Source organism: Pezoporus occidentalis, unplaced genomic scaffold, assembly GCF_034315485.1.
Source record: "Pezoporus occidentalis ecotype Australia unplaced genomic scaffold, CSIRO_AGI_Poc_V1 ctg31, whole genome shotgun sequence".
Taxonomy (NCBI): domain Eukaryota; kingdom Metazoa; phylum Chordata; class Aves; order Psittaciformes; family Psittacidae; genus Pezoporus; species Pezoporus occidentalis.
The window spans coordinates 4,039,633-4,061,501 of record NW_026915052.1 but is presented as its reverse complement, the minus strand read 5'-3'; the positions used below and the strand labels follow the sequence as shown (position 1 = coordinate 4,061,501).

Sequence of the window (21,869 nt, the reverse complement as noted above, 5' to 3'; positions counted from 1 at the left end):
AAGGGCTCCACTGCAAAGGAGTCATTAAAGCCACACTATTATTGGAAGTTGTGATATAGAGCAGGTAAACTCCCTTCACAACTGTTCTTGTGTCACTGAAAGCTCCTTAGGGTTGCTTTTTTAATCAATGTTAATGATAAATAAACATTGATGGTCAGCTGATGATTTCCACCTGAAGCATGTGAGCTGACAAAACTTAACTACAGTGAGTGCTAGGAATGCTGTTTTCATCACAGCTGTGTGCAGTATTACTAAAGCAAGCCAAGCAAGAGGTGTCTTGGAGGCCTTAAATCTGTGGTTTGGGGTAGTGTTAAAGTGAGGTCAGTTGCTGGTGCTGCTTGTTCCCTGGTGAGTGATGCTCCTCTGACCTTTTGGAAGTCAGGGGAAGCTGGAGGGGAGGAGAACTGGAGTTGAGTGTGGGTAAGTGTGAGTGCACAAAGCTACTAAAAACTCCTGTGTGAGAGGGCAGACAGAGCAGAGGGACTTGGCTGAGGAAATGACTCTAGCATGAGCCTGCACACTATTGTGCTAATGCAGTGGTCCAGCAGGACTCCTCAGCATGGGAAGCATCGTCCCTGGGGTAAGCTGAAGTTGTTAGGCAAGACCACTAGAAGCCTGGTTTTAGCGTTTAATCTGCAGATTTTCTCAGAACTAATAATGTTTTCATCCCTTAGGGTTGGCACTACTGGAAATGCAGATTCTGAATCACTGAAGTGCTTTAGAGATGGCAAGGGCTGAGCTGCACCCCTTGACTGTCAGGTTATTGTATATGCGCTTGTATGAAGAGAGCTGCTGTGCAGGAGTCTGCTGGGTCCTTCATGTCAGGCTGTGTAAAGAGGCCTCAAGCTTCCACAACTGGGCTTTAAGGTCTGCCTTCAAGCAGCTTTTGCTCTAGAGTCTCAAGCAATTATTTCCCTCTCTACCAAGTACTTGTAAAAGTGACAACAGAGATGTGACCACAGTAGGTTTCTGACTGTAAGGCTGCTAGGAAGAAGCACCGCATCAAGCACTCTCTGTGCTTAATTTAGAGGCAGGTCTTATTCCTCAGGGGCAAAAAAAAAACCCAACCAAACCCAATCCCCAAAAAACAAATCCCAAATCAATAACACAACAACTTGGGCTTTGTACTGGAGCCATTTTGATTTACATGCTGTTCAGGCCATTGCAGAGGACCAGTAGCACTGACTGTTCATTGATCATCTCTGGGACCTTTTGCAGAGAAACAAGACTTTCTGTTTTGCTTTGTATCAGGGGCACAAAGATGCTGAAATGTCAAGTTATGGGTATTTTGGTGCCTGTGCATCCCATGAAAATGAAGTTATCCTGGAATTTTGCTTACTGTCTATGCACTTACTTTTGAGTTTATTTCAGAATAACAACTCCTATTTTTTTTTCAAGCCAATGTTTTGCTAAAGATGCTCAAAATGTTCTGTGAATGAGCCTAAGGAACAGATTTCCTGGGTGATGGAAACGGGCAAGTCTCCTTCAGATCAGGTGATATTGAAAGACAATAATTTTGGACTGCTACTGAAAAGCTTACAAGTCTGTAAACAATGTTATCTTGTGAAGTTATATAAGCCTGCAATAGAAAATGTTTTAAAACTTGTCTCTGTTTGCTTTCCTAAGGGTAATGCTACACTGTAAGACACAAATGAAAGTAATGACACATGATGCCATTGCACCAATTTAGAGGCAAAGAGGTGGCTGTTTAAGATCACACTTAATGCATTTCTTAAAATAAAATTAGCCCTTTTGGTCAGCTGCATGAACAGCTGAGACCCTTTCTAATTACAGTATCACAAATGCTCAATGTCATGAGATGCAACACAGGCCTGGAGCATCTCAAAGACCAAAAGCTGTAATGAGGAGGCTATAGCATGCCAGAAAGTTCAGGCAGCATGTAAGGGCCTTGCTCATACTGCAGGGATCATGGTACTTGAGACCAGTTTGGTCCTGATGCTCCTGGTAAACTCAAATCCAACCTCTGGTCATTGTGACACACATCTTGCCTGCCAGGTGCAGGAGGCAGAGCTTGTCCCTGCCAGACAGCAGGGACAAATGTCATAATGAACAAATGCTTTTAATTTTCTCAAACAGCTCCCTTATAAAATCATTGCTGTAGTTGTTTTTAGATTGCAGGGATCATGCTAGGCTGGTGTCATTTGGGGGTTGCCTATAACACAGTTTGTTTAGAGATCCTGTTGCCCAGCTTTTGTAGGACATACCAAAGACAATTCTTCTGTACTGTTTGTACAGCTGCCTGTGGACTTGTGCAGTATAATATCTCAGCAGTTTTCATTGTCTGGCCATTTTATTCTGAACATCTGCTGCAAGCATTCCCGATAAAAGCAATTTAACTGTTTTTGGCTGGACTCACCTCTCTTCTAAGACTCTGACCTATGCTTAGTGCGCTATTGCTAGAGAGCTGCAGCTTTTTCTGATCCTGCAAAAGAAGTGCTATCCACTGTGGATGAAGCCACCAGTTTAAGGAAAACTGCTGCCTAGGTAAGCACATGCATCAGAAATTCTCAAGGATCTTGTTTCTAGGAGATAGTATGAAGACATGCTGACTTTTTCCCCCTCGTATTTTAAGACTCACAAGTGATAGATAGTCAAGGAAAGTGGAAATCCACTGAGGGCAATTAAATATTATGATGATCTCCTGTTTCAGTAAGACCTTAAATCACAGATGTTTGGGTGAGGAATGAAGTAAGTATGCATGGAGGTGGGGAGGGATTCACTGTATGCATGCTCCATACCTGTGTTCTTTCCCTCAGCGTCTCTTGTTCACTGCTGTTGGAGCCAGAACACAGGGCTAGATGGACTTCCAGTGTGAATCTGTGTGACTGTTCTGGTGTTAAAGAATATCTGCTGTGGCAAGTCTCTGTCTGCCCTATCAAAGACTTTCTGAAAGCCAATATAATACAGACAGGATAGCTGCTATTCTTCCATTAATTTAAATCATGTGGAAAATATTGTCAATGCAAGAATAGGACAAAACCTAAGTTGCATTGGAAGCTTGTTCCTGACAGTGTTGTGGGCTCTGCTTACTGCTGTTATGCAAAAAGAATTGTAACAAGCAACAGCATGTTTACATCCTGATTGTTACAGTAGTTTAAATCCGCTGAGGAAATCTTCAATGCTTTTTTTCCCCATCCTTAGGGAATTGCTAGGGGTAGGTTCCTTTCCCAGGCTCAGCTGAAGTGATGGAGCTTTGTTTTGAAGCTTTCTTTGCAGAGCTGCTGAAAGAAAATGGCAGGAGATTTATCCTGGTGTTAAAGACTCCGTGAGTCTTTAACAACTGCTTTGAAATTCCCTAAGCTGATATTTGCTTGTGATTAATATAAAATTCTACCTTTATGCTGATAAAGGTGAATTTTATTTCAAGTAATATCTATTCAACATAATGTATAAAAAGTTCCACTTAATGTTTTCTTTATTCTTCAAAGCTAGAGAGACTATTTCCCTGCCAGTTTTGATTGAGTCACTCTAGTTGCAACTGATTCACCTGTAGGTCTCTGGCACCTCACACTCCTGCGGAAGCCTGTCAATAACGTTTAGTTCTTTCCTGTAGCTGATCTTTTGCAGGATCAGACTGGAACACTTTTCCTTAGTCTTTTTCCCCTACCTATTACTAGTGAGGATGTTCAGAGCAGCCTGTTTATTTTCATGAGGTCTTCTCTTATTGTATTTTGATGTAATTTTTACCTTTTACCTTCTATCCTCAGGAAATCACAAAACTGCAATTTTCACGTGTGTGTGTGGCATACATTGTCGAGAACTGGATCCCGCATGGATGAGTTCTTTGAGGGTTGAAGTTCAAGTTCTCTTGTATGTCTTAGAATTTTTGGTTTTGGGGTTTTTTGGGTGTGGTTGTTTGTTTGGTGGTGGTTCTTTTTCAGTAAGATGTCGTGGTTTCAACTCAGTCAGCCACGCAGTCGCTCTCTCACAACCTCCCCCTTCCTCCCCACCTGCTCCCAGGTGGATGGGAAGGAGAATCAAAAGAATGTAACTCCCACGGGTTGAGATAAGAACAGTCCAGTAACTAAGGTATAACACAAATCACTGCTGCTACCGCCAATAATAATAATGATAAGGGAAATAACAAGGGAAGAGAATACACCTGCTCACCACCCTCCAACCGATACCCTGTCTGACCGAGCAGTGATCTAATTCTCCCGGGTAACTGCTCCCAGTTTATATACTGGCCATGATGTGCTGTGGTATGGAATACCTCTTTGGTCAGTTTGGGTCAGGTGTCCTGTCTCTGCTTCCTCCCGGCTTCCCCTCCTCCCTGGCAGAGCATGAGGCTCACAAACTCCTTGGTCAGGGTAAACATTCCTGAGCAGCAACTAAAAACGTCAGTGTTATCAGCTCTGTTCCCAGGCGGAAAGTCAAAAACACAGCACTGCACCGGGTACTAAGAAGGAGAAAAATGACTGCTACAGCTGAACCCAGGACATAAGATTACGAGGTTAGGGAAGGGAGAGAGAAGCATTTGTATTCCTGGCCACATTGTCCAGATCTGCCATATATGCTCACACAAGCTCTTTACAGTTATGAGAAAGTTTACCTGGTAATACACGTCTCACTTTCAATTTCACTTGCTGACATAGTTCCTGTCTTTATTTCTAATGTGTGAAACAGTTCTCTGTGGCCCATTGATGTTACTTATTTCATCCTTATCTATCCCTACTTGCACAGTCACCTTACTTGTGAATGGTTTGGTATTATAACCTTGCTGTAACAAATTCTTTGATGACATGATGTTGGAGCAAGTCCAGAGGAGACCACTGAGATGATCAGAAGGCTGTAGCACCTCTCCCATGAATACAGACTGAGAGAGTTGGGCTTGTTCAATCTGGAGAAGAGAAGCTCTGGGGAGACCTTATAGCAGCCTTCCAGTACCTAAAAGTGGCCTAAAAGAAAGCTGGAGAAGGGCTTTTTACAAGGGCGTGTAGTGACAGTACAAGGGGGAATCGCTTTAAGATAACACAGGGAGATTTAGATTAGATATTAGAAAGAAATTCTTCAGTGTGAGGGTGGTGAGACACTGGAACAGTTGCCCAGAGAAGGTGTGGATGACTCATCCATGGAAGTGTTCAAAACCAGGCTGGACGGGGCCTTGAGCAACCTTGTCTAGTGGAAAGTGTCCTTGCCCATGGCAGAGGGTCTGAAGCTAGATGATCTTTAAGGTCCTTTCCAACCCAAAGCATTCTATGATGATAGCACTTGTCTGTCATCTTCACTGCACCTTCTTGTTTAAGGGTAGTGCTGAATGATTTTCAACAGCATAATCCATGTCAAGAACCTTGCACCTATTGCTGGTCTTTTTCTGCACAGTGTTTTACTTGGGAGCAGAGCAGTGTCTCCCTCCAGCCAGCATGCCTCAGAGGTTCATCACTTCCTTGTTCTTCAATTTAATGCAACCTACTCCTGGCTGTCTGCACTCAAATCATGCTGAGCAGATCACTGCTCTCTCCATCTTGCCTATGACTCAAGCTGCTTTTCCAGCTGGACTCTCTGTAGGTATGTTCTGGAAACCTATCTGTAATAAGTTTGTTGTTCCAGGCTTTCTCTTCAAGTTTCTAACTTCTGGCCAAGATAGTTTGGTTAGGATCAGACAGCAGGGGTCCACTAAGTGGTCCAAGGCTCAAAATAGCTGCCAGCATGCTCCTTCTTCCACCTGAGAAGTACCTTCTGACAGGTTGAGTTGTCAGCTCATCTAAAGGCTCCAGTCCTCATCTCCATTTCTTGATCTGAGAAAGCAGTTTTGCTTGGCCTCTACACTTGTATCTCCTAGACCCCTGTCACTGTCAATGTCAGAAATCCCTCTGGTGCTGTGCATGCTGAGTGTGAGGAGGGTTGAGGAATCTTGCACTGCAATAAAGCGTAAGTCCCATGCACTTTTTTTCTTACAGTAAGAGGAAGAAGTAGCAAAGAATGTGCTAAGGAGAAGTGGGCACTCAGTCAACTTCTTTGTTGTGTGAGGATGGTAGAAAAATTGTTTTGTTTCTTGTTCTTACATTAGCAATTCAGGTCTTGTCTACCCTGTTTGTTTTTTCTTCAGTGGAGAACTAATAGTATTATGACAGTGCAAGTAAAAGCTGACGAATTTAGAGTAGAATTGCTTTTCCTACAGAGTGTTTTAAGCAGTCTGTATTTAGCTAACATTTATCTAACTCCTCTCCTAACCAACAGTTGGAAGAGAAAATCTTTGCAGTTCAACACCTCCTCCTCTCTCCCTTTCCCTAGAAGCTGCAAAACCTCCCACTCCACTTCTCTAGATATTCCGAGGAGACCTCTGTCAAAAAACAACTTCATGTTTGATTTTTTTTTTTTTTTGAGTAAGAAAAAGCAGAAAACAAAACACTTCCAGCCTCTCATACACAAAGAATCAGAACAGGGCATGAGTCCAATTTGTTTCCCTTCTCATATTTCCTGAACGGGTACTCTCCTCGAGGCAATCAAAGCACTCTGCTACATGCTCTACCCACCAGCCTCGCTATGGCTCTGGGGCAGGAGCAGTATCAAGGCTATCTCTAATGTGACCCTGTTCTACAGGGTGGGCACCAGCGCAGAGACTTTTGCAGGGTCCTGAGTGTCTGGCAGCAAACAAGATCCCGTCTTTGACAGCTTTGGATGAACTCTTCAGTGATGCCACGAGCCCACAGTGCAGATTCTGTTTCTCCCTCGTAGTCATTGTCTCTGTAGCCATTAACCATACCTCATGCAGTTTGTCGGTGTGGAGGCTTTTTTCCAATTCAGACCATGGCCAGGCTTCCCAAGGACTTGCCCAGGAGATGGCAGGCAGAGATCATCTCACCCATAGTCACTTGCCAGCACTGGGGAAAGGCTGTACTGGGGTGAAATGAGCTGTGCTCAGTCCTTGGGAACTGGCCTCCTTGTTCCACTGAGGACAGAGCCTGGATGAAAGAAATGAAAGAGTCTTCCAGTTCAAGCTCCCAGCCAGCCCATTGATGAGGTCTCAGCTGGGACAATTGAACAAGCCCTGTGCAATTAGATTCTGGCTGGTGTGGGATGATGATAGTGCCACTGAGCAGTCTGCAGGGCACTAGCCTGCACATGCCAGGCCAGAGCTTGTAGCAGGAAGCTGGAATACTTCCATTTTTAAGAGCCTATTTTTTTTCTCTTTCCTGTCTAGAAACTCCTTTCCTTTAAACCTGCTGATCAGTTGGGAAACCTCACTGCAGGCTCCTAACCACTAGCAGCAGCCAGGCTTGCTTTCTTCCTACCATGCAGGAGAAGTTAAATCCTGCTCCCTCTGAAATGTAGTCAGTTCCAAGGTAGCAGAGAAAAGGCATCTAAAACCTCTTTTTTTTTCTACAAGTTTTTTTACTTACAAGACCACACGGTCTGGGAAGGCTGTTGCCTCTTTCCAACTTTTACCAGCCACAGGTAAGCAGCAGCTCTGGCATCTCATTCATGCTGCACAACCGGTTCCCACTAAGCTGAAGGTACAGGCTGATTTGCTTGGGAGGTGGGCTCACCTCTTTCTCATTTGCAGTCTCTAGACATCCTGAAGGTTGATATAGGAGGCTTTCTTGCATAAGAACTCTCTCAAGTGGCTTTCCAATCCTCTTATCCTGCTACTGTTCCCTTACAGGGCCACTGCAACCATAGTTTGACTGATGGTCAAGAAATATATCAATGCTTCCAGTTACCTCTTAACAAAGTGGTATGAATGGATCAAATTCCCATGAGAGACCCTCATCAGGTACTACAAAGTAAAATTAAAGTTTCAACATGCAGTAAGCAAAGGAATGCAGAGTCCTAGTGCACCTCCAAGTTGAGCACACATCCAATTTACAGTGCTTTTACTGCTAGAAATCAAATGTCAGCATCTCCTGCTCCTTCCCTTTATCCTCTAAAACCTTTTGGAATCCCATGGTCCTCCTATGTGAAACCTGCTTCCCGCCTGACTTCTTCTGCAACCTTTCCATGAGAAATAGTGCTACCTCCCAAGCATCCCACATATCCCATACATGTCCCAGGACAACCCAGATGCCACTCTAGGGCTTGCAGCCTAACTACTGAAATCCTAATAGAAATTTCAGTACATGAGGAAGCATGGGCAAAAGATCTCCCAGTCACTGGCAGCTACACCAGTGGTAAAACCCTTCTTCCACATCACAAAGGATGTCCAAAGAGCTCCTCTCCAGAAGTGCTTTCTCTAAAGCTCCAGTTTGCAGGTTGGAGGTGGTGACTGCTGCCTTTCTGAGTTTACTATTCACTGGAAATCATGTTGGCAACCACATTAGGAGGATAGTTCTGAAGCTTTGCCTTGTCCTATTGGACTTTCTGACTAGCTTGCAAAGAAAATCTTAACAGCTTGCAGATGTAGACATTGGGACAATGGTAACTCATGAATAGGACCTTGATGCTGAGTGCAATCTTTTGGTGTATTAGTACAGCCAAATGGAGGCACCTTCTCACCCAGAAGCAAGGAGTTGGGACCAGGCTTATTGCACAGGATGAGGTTCCAGGGAGACGGTCATTTCTGAAGGCTGCTGGAGATGCAGAGGGGAAGATGATGATGAACAATAAGAAGGTGCATGCTGTACTGATGACTGAGAGCTAAGCCAATTCCCTGGTGCATAAAGCAGACAGTGAGTGGGAGTGGTGAGATTGTGTTTCCTCTGTGTTCAGTACTGGTGCAGATGCAGATGCAATATGATTTCCTTCTGAAATAAAATCAAGTCCTCTAAAGACAGAGGGGCTTGCAAAGCTGTGAGACAAACCAGCTCAATGCATACCAGGTAATATTCTGGTTACAGCTTTTCCTTGCCAACAGTGTCTTAAATGTGGGTTTGCCACACAGCTGCACAGCTGTCTAGCTTTGATGGCAAATTCTGTCCTGGCCCGAAGGAGAAACTTCATCAAGAACTTCAGTAGTCACAACCAGCTGTGAAGCTTTTTCAGGGAAGTCGGTGTTTCACGTGAACACTGAGTGCTGCGTAAATTTTTGATTTATTTTTTTTTTTTAGTTATTTTTTGAATTGGTGACTCAGATTCTCCCCTGTCCCTCCTGTAGGGCAATGTACTGCAAAGACTGCGTGGTATGGAGAGAGATGGAGGGAAACTTCTGCCTGGCCATGTGGTTCTTCACCTGCTGGCTTCCTCTTTTCAAGAAAAAAACAGTAATTTTCAAACTAAAAATTCCATTTAGACATTTTTTTCTTCTTTTTTTTACCCCAGAAATGCTGGTTTAGGGTTTTTTTGAAGTACTCTTTTCAGCTGGAACTGTCAACTTGAACTCAGCATGCTTTTGTTTGGAGCAGCACAATATGTCAAACTGGCAATTCACAGAATAATATTTTTCTGACCTTCACTGACTAAAGAGCCCACATCACAGAGGCTATCAAGGCAGGTGAACAGCCCTGCCCATGGGATGGTCAGGATGTGAGTGCAGCAAAGCACAGCACGCTGCCAGGACAGTGGGGTAAGAGCGGGTGCCTCCTGGGCTCATGTTCATCACCTTGATGAGTGACCTTCAAGGAAGGGCAAGGATGGAGCTGGCAAAACTCTGCTCCTACGTTAGCAAGGGACCAAATAAGACTCAGATGAAATTCAGTGGTGACAGAGGCTAAATAATGGCTCTTCAGAAAATTAATTTGAAGTGCTTATACTTTATTGGCTTTCCCAATTAACTGTGACAGCCAGAGGAGAAAACAAGCCAGCATGTTGCTGCAGATAGCTGATTCCCTGAGCAGTAGTGAGGCAGGTGCAAAGAGCAGGGCATTGGCCTGCCAAGGAGATGTGGAAAATGAAGCTGAAAAAACACCACACTGCAGGACTTCTTATAATGGCTGCAGTCAAGCAGGACTTTGATCTCTATCCACAGGCTGGTAGGGGTGACAGATGTGCTGAGCACCTCTTTCTCCTCTGAGATTCTGGCACAGCCAGGGGCTGTCATTTGTTGGCCAACATGACCAGCAAGCCTGGCCTTACAAGTCAAGCCCAGGTCAGCAGGAGCCTCATCAAGGGGAGCAGTGAGTGGCAGGGCTTTTCTTTGGGATTGTAATCGTAAGGTCAGAAGGATTAATTAGTCATAGCCTCTTGTGGTTGAGAAAGAAAGCAGAAGAAATACTGCTGTCCATCAGAGAGAGAGTTCATTGGAAACTCAGACCTGCTAATGGAGTGGAACTTTGGACAGCTGAAGCTGATACTCATATGGCATCCTGGCATCCTTTCCACCTTCTTCACAACCTTTTAGCAGTCTGGTCAGATCCTCCATCTCCTGGAGAAGGAGGGCAGCTCTGCCCAGCCAGGGAGCCAGGATGGGGGCAGACAGGGTGGCAGCAGTCTCCATTTAGAAAGCTACACGCTACTATAGAAAATGACACCTTTGGCAAATGGGAGCAAGAAAACTGCTCTTTTTTGTTCTTCCACACTTGACAAAACTAGGCTTTGTACTCAGTCACTATAAATACACAGAATTGCACCTGGGACACATCTTAATTGGATTCTCAATTTTTCCAGTGAAGAAATAACCCTAGGAAGTCCTAAGTATTAGCTAATAGTTCACTCCAAGACTATAATAATGCTGTCAAATAGCTTGCTTTCAGCTTTTACCTACAACTGGGTGTGCAGTTCCATGACTGTAATTCCTGCAGGAGCACTTCAACCTGGAGGTAAATTGGGTTGTCTCAGGCTTTGTTTCAGGCCAGGTTTCCCTCCAGGTTTGCCCACCTGTGAGCATTAGTGAAGGCAGATGATGTATCCAGAGGTGATGAAGGTCTATGCTAAGAGACTCCTCCATGTCCCTGTCTTGGAAGGCAAGTGTGAAAAGGGGTCAGGACTGCAAAGCATCAGGGCAGGCAATGGGAGCATGTTGCCAACCTGTACAGAGGAAGCAAGTCAGAGATAATTAACCTTACATAATGAGGCTGAAAGGCAATGCACATAAAGCTGCTGAAGAGAAACAGTCTTTCCCTGGTACGCTGGCTGTGGAAGTCATTAGCTTAGTGCTGTGGTGGCAAGTTCAAGAGCAGAGCAGGTAGGTGCTGCCATCATCCCTGTTGCAGGGGTCAGGTTCAAATGAGATGATGTTAGAATCCATTTAAAAGCATTGTTATTTATATTTTACTTTTTTCCTGAAAACTGGAGAGTGATACGTAACCAGTATTGAATGCTAAAGGTTTCCATACAAGTCACTCTCACTAATGCATAACCTTTGAGATTCAATTGCAGTTGTGGGAAGGTGATTGCTTGGGATTTGTTGATAAGATTAACAGTCAATAGTGATATTTGAATGCTAGACCTAAGAAGTGATGATGTGTGGCTGGATAAGCTCACTTCCCGGCATGTCGTTACACCGCTGGGTGCTTGGCTCCATCCCTGTGGTGGTGAGCTGTAAGCCTGGAGGGGTTTCAGAGCAGTGCTCCCTTCCATGCTGACATTTCAACTGGGTGCAAATGACACAAGGTTTTCTGTTTTATCAGGAAGGTCATGTCCACACACTTTCAGGCTATCTGCAGTTCCCAGCTGCTTTAGCAAAAGTAACAGCTGGGGCATGGTGTTTTCCTTGCAGCTTGGGCTGTTAGAATAGCCATCTCCTGATGCCTGAAGGAAGCAGGACAGTGGGCTGGGGATTAATCCGTAGTGTTTGAGGGGTTTGTATTTTATATTTTACTTTACACTTTGTTTTACGTTTTATTTTAGCTTCTTCTGCAGTTTCCTGATGTTGTGCACTTACTTTCACAGGAATGTGACTGGGCTTTTAAAGCACGCGTGGCAGATGTGGAGTAGAGCTGTATGACTGAGTACAGCTTGTGCGCAGGCAAAACTGCTTCCAAAAACTCTGGAGGTAAATCAGGCCTGCAAAATTGGAGATTCTGTGAAAAATTTGGCTGAGTTTGCAAACAGTATAGCTAGCTCTAAAAAGACTTGAGGGGTTTTTGGTCTTCAAAATAGCGCAAGCAGATGGTGACAGGCTATTTTTGAACTTCAGTTACATAATTTTGCTAAATATTTTTCTTCCCTCTGCAATTCGAAATTATCTGTAATTCAGACGGTGCCATCGCTCATTCTGCAAGGAGCCGGAAGAGAGGCCTCTGGGCCCTGGGACAACGTGCGGGGCTCGCTATGGAGGGTGAGTCACCTACTGCAAAAGGTGCAGGTAGGGCTTCGTTAGCATGTTCAGTTAATGTTTTACTGTTTGGCAGTGAGGAAGCACCCTGCCATGACCCAACTGTAAGATGTGTCTGCAGGCAATGTCCCTAGGGTATTCTTCAGAAGGGACATGGTGTTAAAGAAACCCAAACCTGTTTGTCTGAGCCTTGGCAAGGTGGGAGTTGTCATTACCTTCAGGAGAGTGCTCACAGAGGCACACTGACTGTTTGCTAACAGGATGCAGAGCCTTCTTTCTCCAGGCCTACAAACCTTCTTCAGTCTACTGAATATGGTCTGGATCTCTTTTCTGGCCAATACCTCACAAATGTGCCATTTTTCAAGCTTTCTGGCATGCTTAGAGCTTGCTTGTTTGGAGTAAGTCAGGGCTAGTTTTTGCCATAGCAGGTATCTGTTTTTATACATGACCCATTTTAATCTAGGTTGAATGTCCTTTTCTGTTTTAGCGTACATGGATGCGTTGAGATATTTGGATGAGTTAGAGATATTTAAGAATGGGGATTGCATTTACAATTAGCAGCCTACTCGAATCTGATTTGCCTTTCAAGTATACGTGTGGCCCAAAAGTCAGGCCAGGAGCTATGGAGCCAGGGGAGACTGTTGCCCCAGAGAGAAGCCTTTGCTGGCGTGGGACTGAGCTGACAGGGTTGAATCAGTGGTGTTTAGTGTCAGAAAGATAAATAGAGGATTTCATTCACAGTGATGGTGACAGAGAAGTCTTTCACCAGCTTCAGTGCTATGTTATTTTTTTCAGAAGCAAAATTTTTTTTTCTTTTTTTAGATGAGGCAGAGATTACTGCTGAGCCCATGACCTCATTTCAGTGATTTACTGAAGCAACTATGGGTAGAGCACAGCTGTTTGCTCCTGGTCCGAAAGCCCATTTCCCGGTCCATCACCTGGGTGTCCCTGGGCAGTGACAAATCTGTATCAGACCTGCCCTGAAGTAAGAGAGAGTGGAGATCTGTGCTGGCCCTGTGTCTATGAATTGTGAATGCGACCCCTCCAGCACAGACATGTTCGCAGTTTTCGGCTCCTCTTGGTAGATGACTTTTCTATTTTTAGCAGGGGGAGGATCTCTTTTTTCCCCTGGTAGTTTTAAACCTCTAAGTGAGAAAACTGCTTATTTTCCGTCTGTGAGAGTCAGCTACCTCTGGTGTGGTGAGGATGAGTGTGTGGCAGCAGCAGTCAACATCTGTCTCTTAGACTGAACCTGGTCCATTTGCTTTCCCCTCCCATGTGCGCCAGTCAGTCTGTCTTTCGTGGAGAACAATGGCCAGACAGCATCAAAGATTTGCAGCCCTGAGAAGGGACAAGGCAGAGGCAAAGCCCATGATCAATATTAATAGTGGCTCCAGGGGGTAGCTGGGTCCTCATTAGAGAAAACAGTAATGTTCTCACCCTTACGCTAATGTCTGATCTTTCATTCCTCCATCAGCAACACCTCCCACCACATCTGAGCTCAGTGTCCTGGAGAAGAGTGTGCTTAGCTTAAAGGTGAGGTCAAGGTAATTTCAAGATGTGCTAAAAGAAAAAGCAACGGCAGGCTGGCAGCCAGGAAAGGAAAAATTGGCCCCATTGTTAAAGGAAGAAAAGATTATCAGAGGGCTTTTAAAAATGTCAAGAGTGGAGTATTGCTGTGTGTTCTTTGGTTATTGAGTAGAGTTTGAGGGAGGTTTGCCTTAAATATACCTTCCATATTAATATACAGAAACATGTTTTTTAGTGAACTTGAAACATTAACTAGAATAGTCTTTGGATAAAAAGGCAGTCATTATTTCTTCGAGCACACCTTCTACTGCTGAGCAAATGTTCCAGTGTGGCAGGATGGTGGGTTTAAAAATAGCTGCTCACTCCAGAGCCTCCCAGTGTGGCTGGGACATAAATGAAATGTTTCACTGTGAGCAGTCATTGATGTGGTCCAAGAGCTGCAGTCAGCAAGCCCTCCTTTCACTGAAACCACTGGAAGCACAAGGCAGTAGGAAAAGCTTGCAGAAAGAGAGGGTTTGGCCATCTTCGTAAAGCTCCAAACCTTTCAGGAGATATTTTAAAAAATCATCACTTGCTGGACTGTTATGGCACCAGTCATAAAAATCACAGGAAACAGGTGGAAGGGCACGGACAAGGTGTTATCTTGGGTGATATACCTGTGCTGTTTCTCAAGGTACTTGTCGAATCTCTTAAAGAAAAGTTGATTCAGCAACTGTAGTGCTTTGCTCCCACTGACCCAAAGCTCTGCTGGGTTTCATCCGAATCTACCTCACTGTAAACGTGCACACATAACTTTTGTCCTACCCACAGTAGGAAACAGGGAAAAGTATATTTCTGCTTTTCTTTATTTCCTTTGAATTCACCCTCTCTCCTCCAGGCAGAACAGACCCCCTTCTGACCTTCCTACGCAAGTTCTGTTTCTGTGCCTTTGCTCACCCAGATTTTGTCTCCTCTAAACTCCCTCTAGAACACTCAAGACCTTCTTAAATTGACTCAAAACTGAAGGCAGTAACTCAAGTTAAAATCTTGCCAGTGTTGCACGGACTAGAATTACACGTGTGTTATCAGCAGCAAACCTGTTTGTATGTCACAGTAAGGTATTTGACTTCTGGTTCAGCAATGTTGATTTGCGGTCAAGTTGTGACCTACTAAAACCTTCAGATCCTTTCCTACTCAGCTGACACCAAACTAGTTTCTTATCTCTCATAAACATGAAGGCCTGTTGTTCCCTACAGGTGGGACTTTGAATTTGTTCTCATTTAATTTCCATCCTACCTTTTTTTTCAGAATATATATTTGTTTGTGATCCAGCACAGAGCAGCCTGCCCCATGCTATGTTTATAAATGTGTAAGCATCTTTTCTATCCCATTATTAACATCAGTGCTGAAGATGCTGTGGGATGCAGGCCCTTGTAAATATGTCTTTTGGGCTGTAAATAACTCCAGTCTCACTGTGAGAAACTGATTGTGGAGTACAGTTGAATATAGTCACTGAGATCTATTGTACTCCTGAATTATAGCTGTAGTTACTGCAGACTGTTCCCCAGTGTGGGTCTCCCAGGCTCTAGCACCACTGACCTGGCAAGCAGTGTGCCTGCTATGCTGGCCAGCTCTCCTCTGGGCACAGCAGCAGCCCAGCTCCCCCTGTACCCCCTCCTTCCCTGGGCACAGCACTCCAGCATTATGTTGTTCTTCCTGGACTCAACGCACACATTTTTTTTCCAATGGGAATACACTGTGACAAGAGGGAGGGATGTCATGGGAAGGTTTCACTTTTGGCAAAAGAGCAATTTCATGAGAAATTTCAGGAAATGTGAAAATACTGATTTTTTTTATTATTATTATTGTTTTGTTTTGTTTTGTCTTCACTTGACAATTTTCAAAATTGTTTTTTTTTCCTTTCAGTCTGTTTTCTCTTTTCCACTCCCAGCTCTCATCACCACCTCCCCTCAGCTTTTCCCTCCATCTGCTTGCCAGGGGAAGTACAATATTCACATATTCTTTCCAAATATTCCTTTTTCCACTGTCTAACCTTTCAAAACTTCAATTTGTAGAAGTTAGAGAATGGAAAAAAAAAAAACAGAACTGTGAAACCAAAAATGCTGATTTTTTTTCTAGGATGTGTGGAGCCATTCTTGTGCAGGGACACAAGTAGGACAGTTCAAGTTAAGAAAAAAATAACAATGTCACTTGGTGGCCAAGAGGAAGCAATGGAGAAGGAAGGAAAGCAGTGCAAAAGCAAAATGCATTTAATGGTGGGGCAGGGGGAAGGTTGGGTTATACTCTGACATGGCAATGCATAAACACATTCACAATTTGAAAAGGGTTGATATTCACCCCTCTCTCCCCCTTCCTTTGCCCTGACCAGGTTCCTCTGATGGGCTGTATCTCCTCAGTCTAGTTCCACTCCCCATGGGGATGCCTGTGATGGAGTGACAGGTCTCAGGCATACTGTCCTTTTCTCTCCCATCCCTATAGAACTAAATACATAATTTTCATACCATAGAAGCACCAAGGGTTCCCAATGATCACACCACAATATAAAAGCCTTTCTTGTTTTTTTTTTTTTTTTAATGTTTCATGTGAAGAGTCAAGAAAGCCCTGATTACAAAAGTAAGAGATAAACTCTTCTATAAACTTAAACCCAGCACTATTACTTTTGGAGAGAGTGCGAAATGTGTTTCAAAACAGGACTGTTGACTGGAGTTCCGTTGGCCCACCATGTCATCCCCAAAGCAACAAGGCTGCTAACCTCATCCACTAGATAACCCCGCTCCCTGCCGAAGGTGGTAATTAAGGGCCGTGTTCTCAGCAGCTCTACAAAAATAGGCTTGTTTGACTGGAGGAACTGGGCAAATTGCAGCACACATAGACAGTAGCATGGCACAAATGCTGATTTTTCCACATGTGGATGTGTGTACCCAGAAACAGCAAGGGCTTATTCTGGGAAACCTGCTGGAAATGTGGCCAGAGCTGCATGTATCACAGTATCACAGTATGCTGGAGATTGGAAGGGACCTCAAAAGATCATCTAGTCCAATCCCCCTGCCAGAGCAGGAACACCTAGATAACGTTACACAGGAATGTGTCCAGGCGGGCTTTGAATGTCTCCAGGGAAGGAGACTCCACAACCTCCCTGGGCAGCCTGTTCCAGTGTTCCGTCACCCTCACTGAGAAGAAGTTCCTTCTCAAGTTTAAGTGGAACCTCTTGTGTTCCAGTTTGCACCCATTACCCCTTGTCCTATCATTGTTTGCCACTGAGTAGAGCCTGGCTCCATCCTCGTGACACTCCCCCTTTATATATTTATAGACACTTATAAGGTCACCCCTCAGTCTCCTCTTCTCTAAACTATAAAGACCCAGCTCCCTCAGTCTTTCCTCATAAGGGAGATGCTCCACTCCCTTAATCATCTTGGTTGCCCTGCGCTGGACTCTCTCCAGCAGCTCCCTGTCCTTCTTGAACTGAGGGGCCCAGAACTGGACACAATATTCCAGATGGGGTCTCACCAGGGCAGAGTAGAGGGGAAGGAGGACCTCTCTCGACCTACTAACCACCGCCCTTCTAATACATCCCAGGATGCCATTGGCCTTCTTAGCCACAAGGGCACAGTGTTGGCTCATGGTCATCCTGTCGTCCACTAGGACCCCCAGGTCCCTCTCCCCTACACTGCTCTCTAACAGGTCGTTTCCCAACCTATACTGGAACCTGGGGTTGTTCCTGCCCAGATGCAGGACTCTACACTTTCCCTTGTTATATTTCATCCCGTTATTCCCTGCCCAACTCTCCAGCCTGTCCAGGTCTCGCTGGATGGCAGCACAGCCTTCTGGCGTGTCAGCCACTCCTCCCAGCTTAGTGTCATCAGCAAACTTGCTGATAGTACACTCAATTCCCTCATCTAAATCATTGATGAATATATTAAATAATACCGGTCCCAGTACTGACCCTTGAGGCACTCCACTAGTTACAGGCCTCCAACTAGACTCAGCCCCATAGACTACAACTCTCTGGCTTCTCTCCTTCAGCCAGTTCGCAGTCCACCTCACTACCTGGTCATCCAGTCCACACTTCCTCAATTTAGCTGTGAGGATGCTGTGGGAGACTGTGTCAAATGCTTTGCTGAAGTCAAGGTAGACCACGTCCACCGCTCTGCCATCATCCATCCACCGTGTTATTTCCTCATAAAAGGCTAAGAGATTGGTCAAGCATGATTTCCCCTTGGTGAAGCCATGTTGACTGCCCCTCATAACCCTCTTATCCTTGATATGCCTTAAGATGGCACCAAGGATAAGGTGTTCCATCACTTTCCCAGGGATGGAGGTGAGGCTGACCGGTCTATAGTTACCCGGGTCCTCCTTCTTGCCCTTTTTGAAGACCGGAGTGACATTTGCCTTCCTCCAGTCCTCAGGCACCTCTCCCGTTTCCCAGGACTTGGTAAAGATGATGGCGAGTGGTCTAGCAATGACTTCCGCCAGTTCCCTCAGCACCCGCGGGTGCATCCCATCCGGACCCATGGATTTATGGACGTCCAGATTGCTCAACTGATCTCTAACCCATTCCTCATCGACTAAGGCAAGTCGCTCCGTCGACCTGACTTCATCTAAGGTCTCAGGGGTATAGGGCTCTTCAGGACTGCCTGCAGCAGAGTAGACAGAGATAAAGAAGGCATTCAGTAACTCTGCCATCTCTGCATCTTCTGTCACCAGGGCACCCATCCCGTTCATCAGTGGGCCTACATTGCCTCTGGTGTTAGTTTTGTCTGCCATGTATTTGAAAAAGCTCTTTTTGCTGTCCTTGACCCTTCTTGCCAGGTTTAATTCTAAGGAAGCCTTAGTCCTCCTAGCTGCCTTCCTACATCCCCTAGCAGCAGCCTTATATTCCTCCCAAGTGGCCAGCCCCTCCTTCCATGACCTGTAAACTCTCCTCTTCCACTTGAGCATACCCAGCAATTCCCTATTTAGCCACACAGGTCTCTTGGCCCTCTTCCTTGACTTCCTACGTGTCGGGATGCTCCGATCTTGAGCACGGAAAAAGCAGTCCTTGAATGTCAACCAACTATCCTGGGCCCCTTTTCCTTCAAGCAGCCTTGCCCATGGGATTTCCCCTAGCAATTGCTTGAAAAGGCCAAAGTTTGCCCTGCTAAAGTCCAGGGTTGCAATTCTACTTGGTATTCTACTAGTCCTACCACACAAGATCCTGAACTTCACCATCTCGTGGTCGCTGCAACCAAGGCAGCCCTCTACCCTTACTGCTTCAACCAGACCCTCCTTGTTAGTGAGGATGAGATCCAGCAGCGCTCCTCTCCTGGTCGGCTCATCCACCATTTGCAGGAGGAAGTTATCATCCACACACTGGAGGAACCTCCTGGACTGTGGCTGGGTTGCTGAGTGGTCCTTCCAGCAGACATCAGGGAAGTTAAAATCCCCCATGACGACCACGGCCTGTGACTGTGAGGCCTCCCTCAGCTGCCTGTAGAAGGCCTCGTCAACTTCCTCACCCTGATCTGGTGGTCTGTAACAGACACCTACAACAGTATCGCCCCTGCCAGCCTGCCCCTTAATTCTCACCCACAGACTCTCAACTCGCTCATCATCTGTCCCCAGACAGAACTCGGTGCATTGTAGTTCCTCCCGCACATAAAGAGCAACCCCACCACCCCTCCTGGCTGGCCTGTCTTTCCTGAAAAGGACATAGCCCTCCATGACTATATTCCAGTCATGTGAGCTGTCCCACCACGTCTCTGTAATTGCCACCAGTGTACCATGCACTAAAGGTTGCAGCTGAGCATATAGCCTATGTTCCCACAGGGGGCACACACTGCGCTGCCCGAGCTGCAAGGATGATTGTAGGAGTGGCAGGATTTCAGGGCCTCACCTTGAACCAGAAGTTAGACTTTGCAAAGTCCCAGTTTGTGCCAGTGCAGCACAGTGGTATGGACTGCACTGTGGTAAATCCTGATTTCTAAGGATGGTGTCTCTCAGGAGTATTTTTCTATGTCCCCATGCTCTCTACTCTTCCAAAGGCTCTGTTAAAAGCTGTTTATGTGTCATTTGTCTCATTTTTTCCATTCTTGCTTGTTGTTTTGAGGGTATCTTATCTGGAAACATTTTCTGGTTAAATATTTGAAAAAGACCTGAACTGAGAAGCTACACCCTAAGCTTCCCTGAAATCTGTGTTGGTTTAGATTAAGGTCTCTCTATGCTCTTCAAAAAAGCAAACCAAGGAGCTCTGATCTCCTGATGGATGAAAATGCATTCCTTGTTTTGTGTTCTCTAAGTTTTCAGTTGTATTTCCCAACCACGATTTCTGCTAATACGGTGTCTTTTCACACTAACACCTCGCCATAGGTGGTACGTCCTGTTGAACCCTTTAGTGCTCTTACACAGAGCTCTTCTGTGCAGTGGTAGCACAACAGTATGGCTCTGGAGTTGCTCTGGTACTGCCCTGGCAGCTCTGTGCAGCAGGGAAAGGTAGACCAGGTTTTATGGTATTTGAGCAAGCTGTTTGTTGAGACTGGCTACTGCATCTTATGAGCCTATTTGTACTTTCATCTTCAGCCTCTTCTCCAGTACCAAATAAAGAAATCAGGGAAAGTTTATTGCACCAAAGCTTTCAATTTCAAATTCACAGCAAAAATGTTCTATACAGAGATAGATAAAATATTATAATAAATGATCCTACTTGGGCAAATCTTGCTGTTATTACACTGGTATAAAGCACAATCCAGCCATTGGTTCTTGAGAGGCCTCTTCACTTTCTCACCACTTGAAATAACTGCCTATCTGAAAAGTTTGCCTACCTTGGTTAGATTTGTTTGTCCTCCAGTGCTTTACAAAGTACTTGGTTAAGTCACTTTGGCAATCTCTCTAACATCCTGCCTTCACATAAGTCATGACTGAGGGGGCATCATCTTTGCTGCTGGTCTCTTTTGACCCCAGTATCCATGTCATGACTAAGTCCTCTGGATTTCTTCTCATGCTACATCTCTATAGAGGTTTCATGTAGCCATGCTAAGGCCAAAGCTTCTGCCCAGACACATGTTATTTTCTGTTTTGCTCCTTGCAAGCCCCCTTCTGCTTGATCTGGACAAACAGTCCATGACCCTGTCCTGATCCATTTGTGATCATCATCCTCACCATTGCTTTAAGTGCCACTTCTTTGTCATCCTTCCCATGCCTCCCTCTTCTCCATGCCACTGAACCTGACTGGAATGGCTTCTCTTTCAGGGTCCTTCATAGCCCTCAAGGGAGGAAAGCTGGTGCCCTTTCTATTTCAAGGGATACATCACTGGTGCTGACCTCTGTAGCCTTCTCAAAAAAAACGTGACCATGGGTATCTACGCCTTATCCATCCTTGCCCTCTCATTTGTGAGATAAATGCCCATGAAGAGGCATCTTCCTCTTTCCCAGTTCTCCTGCAAACCTGGGCAGTAGGATCCAGGGCATTATAATAAAGCTGTTACACTAGAATAGTACAGGAAATACGAAAAAAGTAAATTTTCAGGCAGCTTTAGAGGTGGGAATTGTTTCTGTGGTGGGTTGCCACAGTTTGGAAAGAGCTATCTTTCAAGAAAAAAAGGCCTTTCTTTTCTTCTGCTGATTTCTGTCTGCCCTAAATATTTTCTGTATTTTCTGTGTGATTCTGTAAGAACATTTTGCTGCTTTCTAGGCTGAAGAAATGTACAGCTGGAAAATCTTACACAAATGGTCAGGTTAGTCTGTCCCAGTGTTGAGCAAAATAATTCCATTTTTATCCCATTTTATCCATGTATTTAACTGCTCCTCTTTGCAGGATGTGTTATAAAGTCTTCTGTACCTTTTTCCCAGCATAGAATCATAGAATAGTTAGGGTTGGAAAGGACGTTAAGGTCATCAAGTTCCAGCCCCCCTGCCACGGGTAGGGACACCTCACACTAAACCATCTCACCCAAGGCTCTGTCCCACCTGGCCTTGAACACCACCAGGGATGGAGCATTCACAACCTCCCTGGGCAACCCATTCCAGTGCCTCACCACCCTAACAGGAAAGAATTTCCTCCTTATATCCAATCTAAACTTCCCCTCTTTAAGTTTTAACCCATTACCCCTTGTCCTATCACTACAGTCCCTAATGAAGAGTCCCTCCCCAGCATCCCTATAGCCCCGCTTCAGATACTGGAAGGCTGCTATGAGGTCTCCACGCAGCCTTCTCTTCTCCAGGCTGAACAGCCCCAACTTCCTCAGCCTGTCTT

At 45.1% G+C, this 21,869-nt stretch overlaps 1 long non-coding RNA gene across 1 annotated transcript; it reads left to right on the top strand.

Annotated features, from left to right (window-relative positions):
- Window positions 1-2,447: 2,447 nt before the first annotated feature.
- Window positions 2,448-12,530, top strand: LOC134168381 (uncharacterized). Its single transcript, XR_009966528.1, has 4 exons — window positions 2,448-2,505; window positions 3,226-3,286; window positions 11,728-11,830; window positions 12,035-12,530. It is a non-coding gene; the product is annotated as an uncharacterized LOC134168381 (long non-coding RNA).
- The last annotated feature ends 9,339 nt before the right edge of the window (window positions 12,531-21,869 follow it).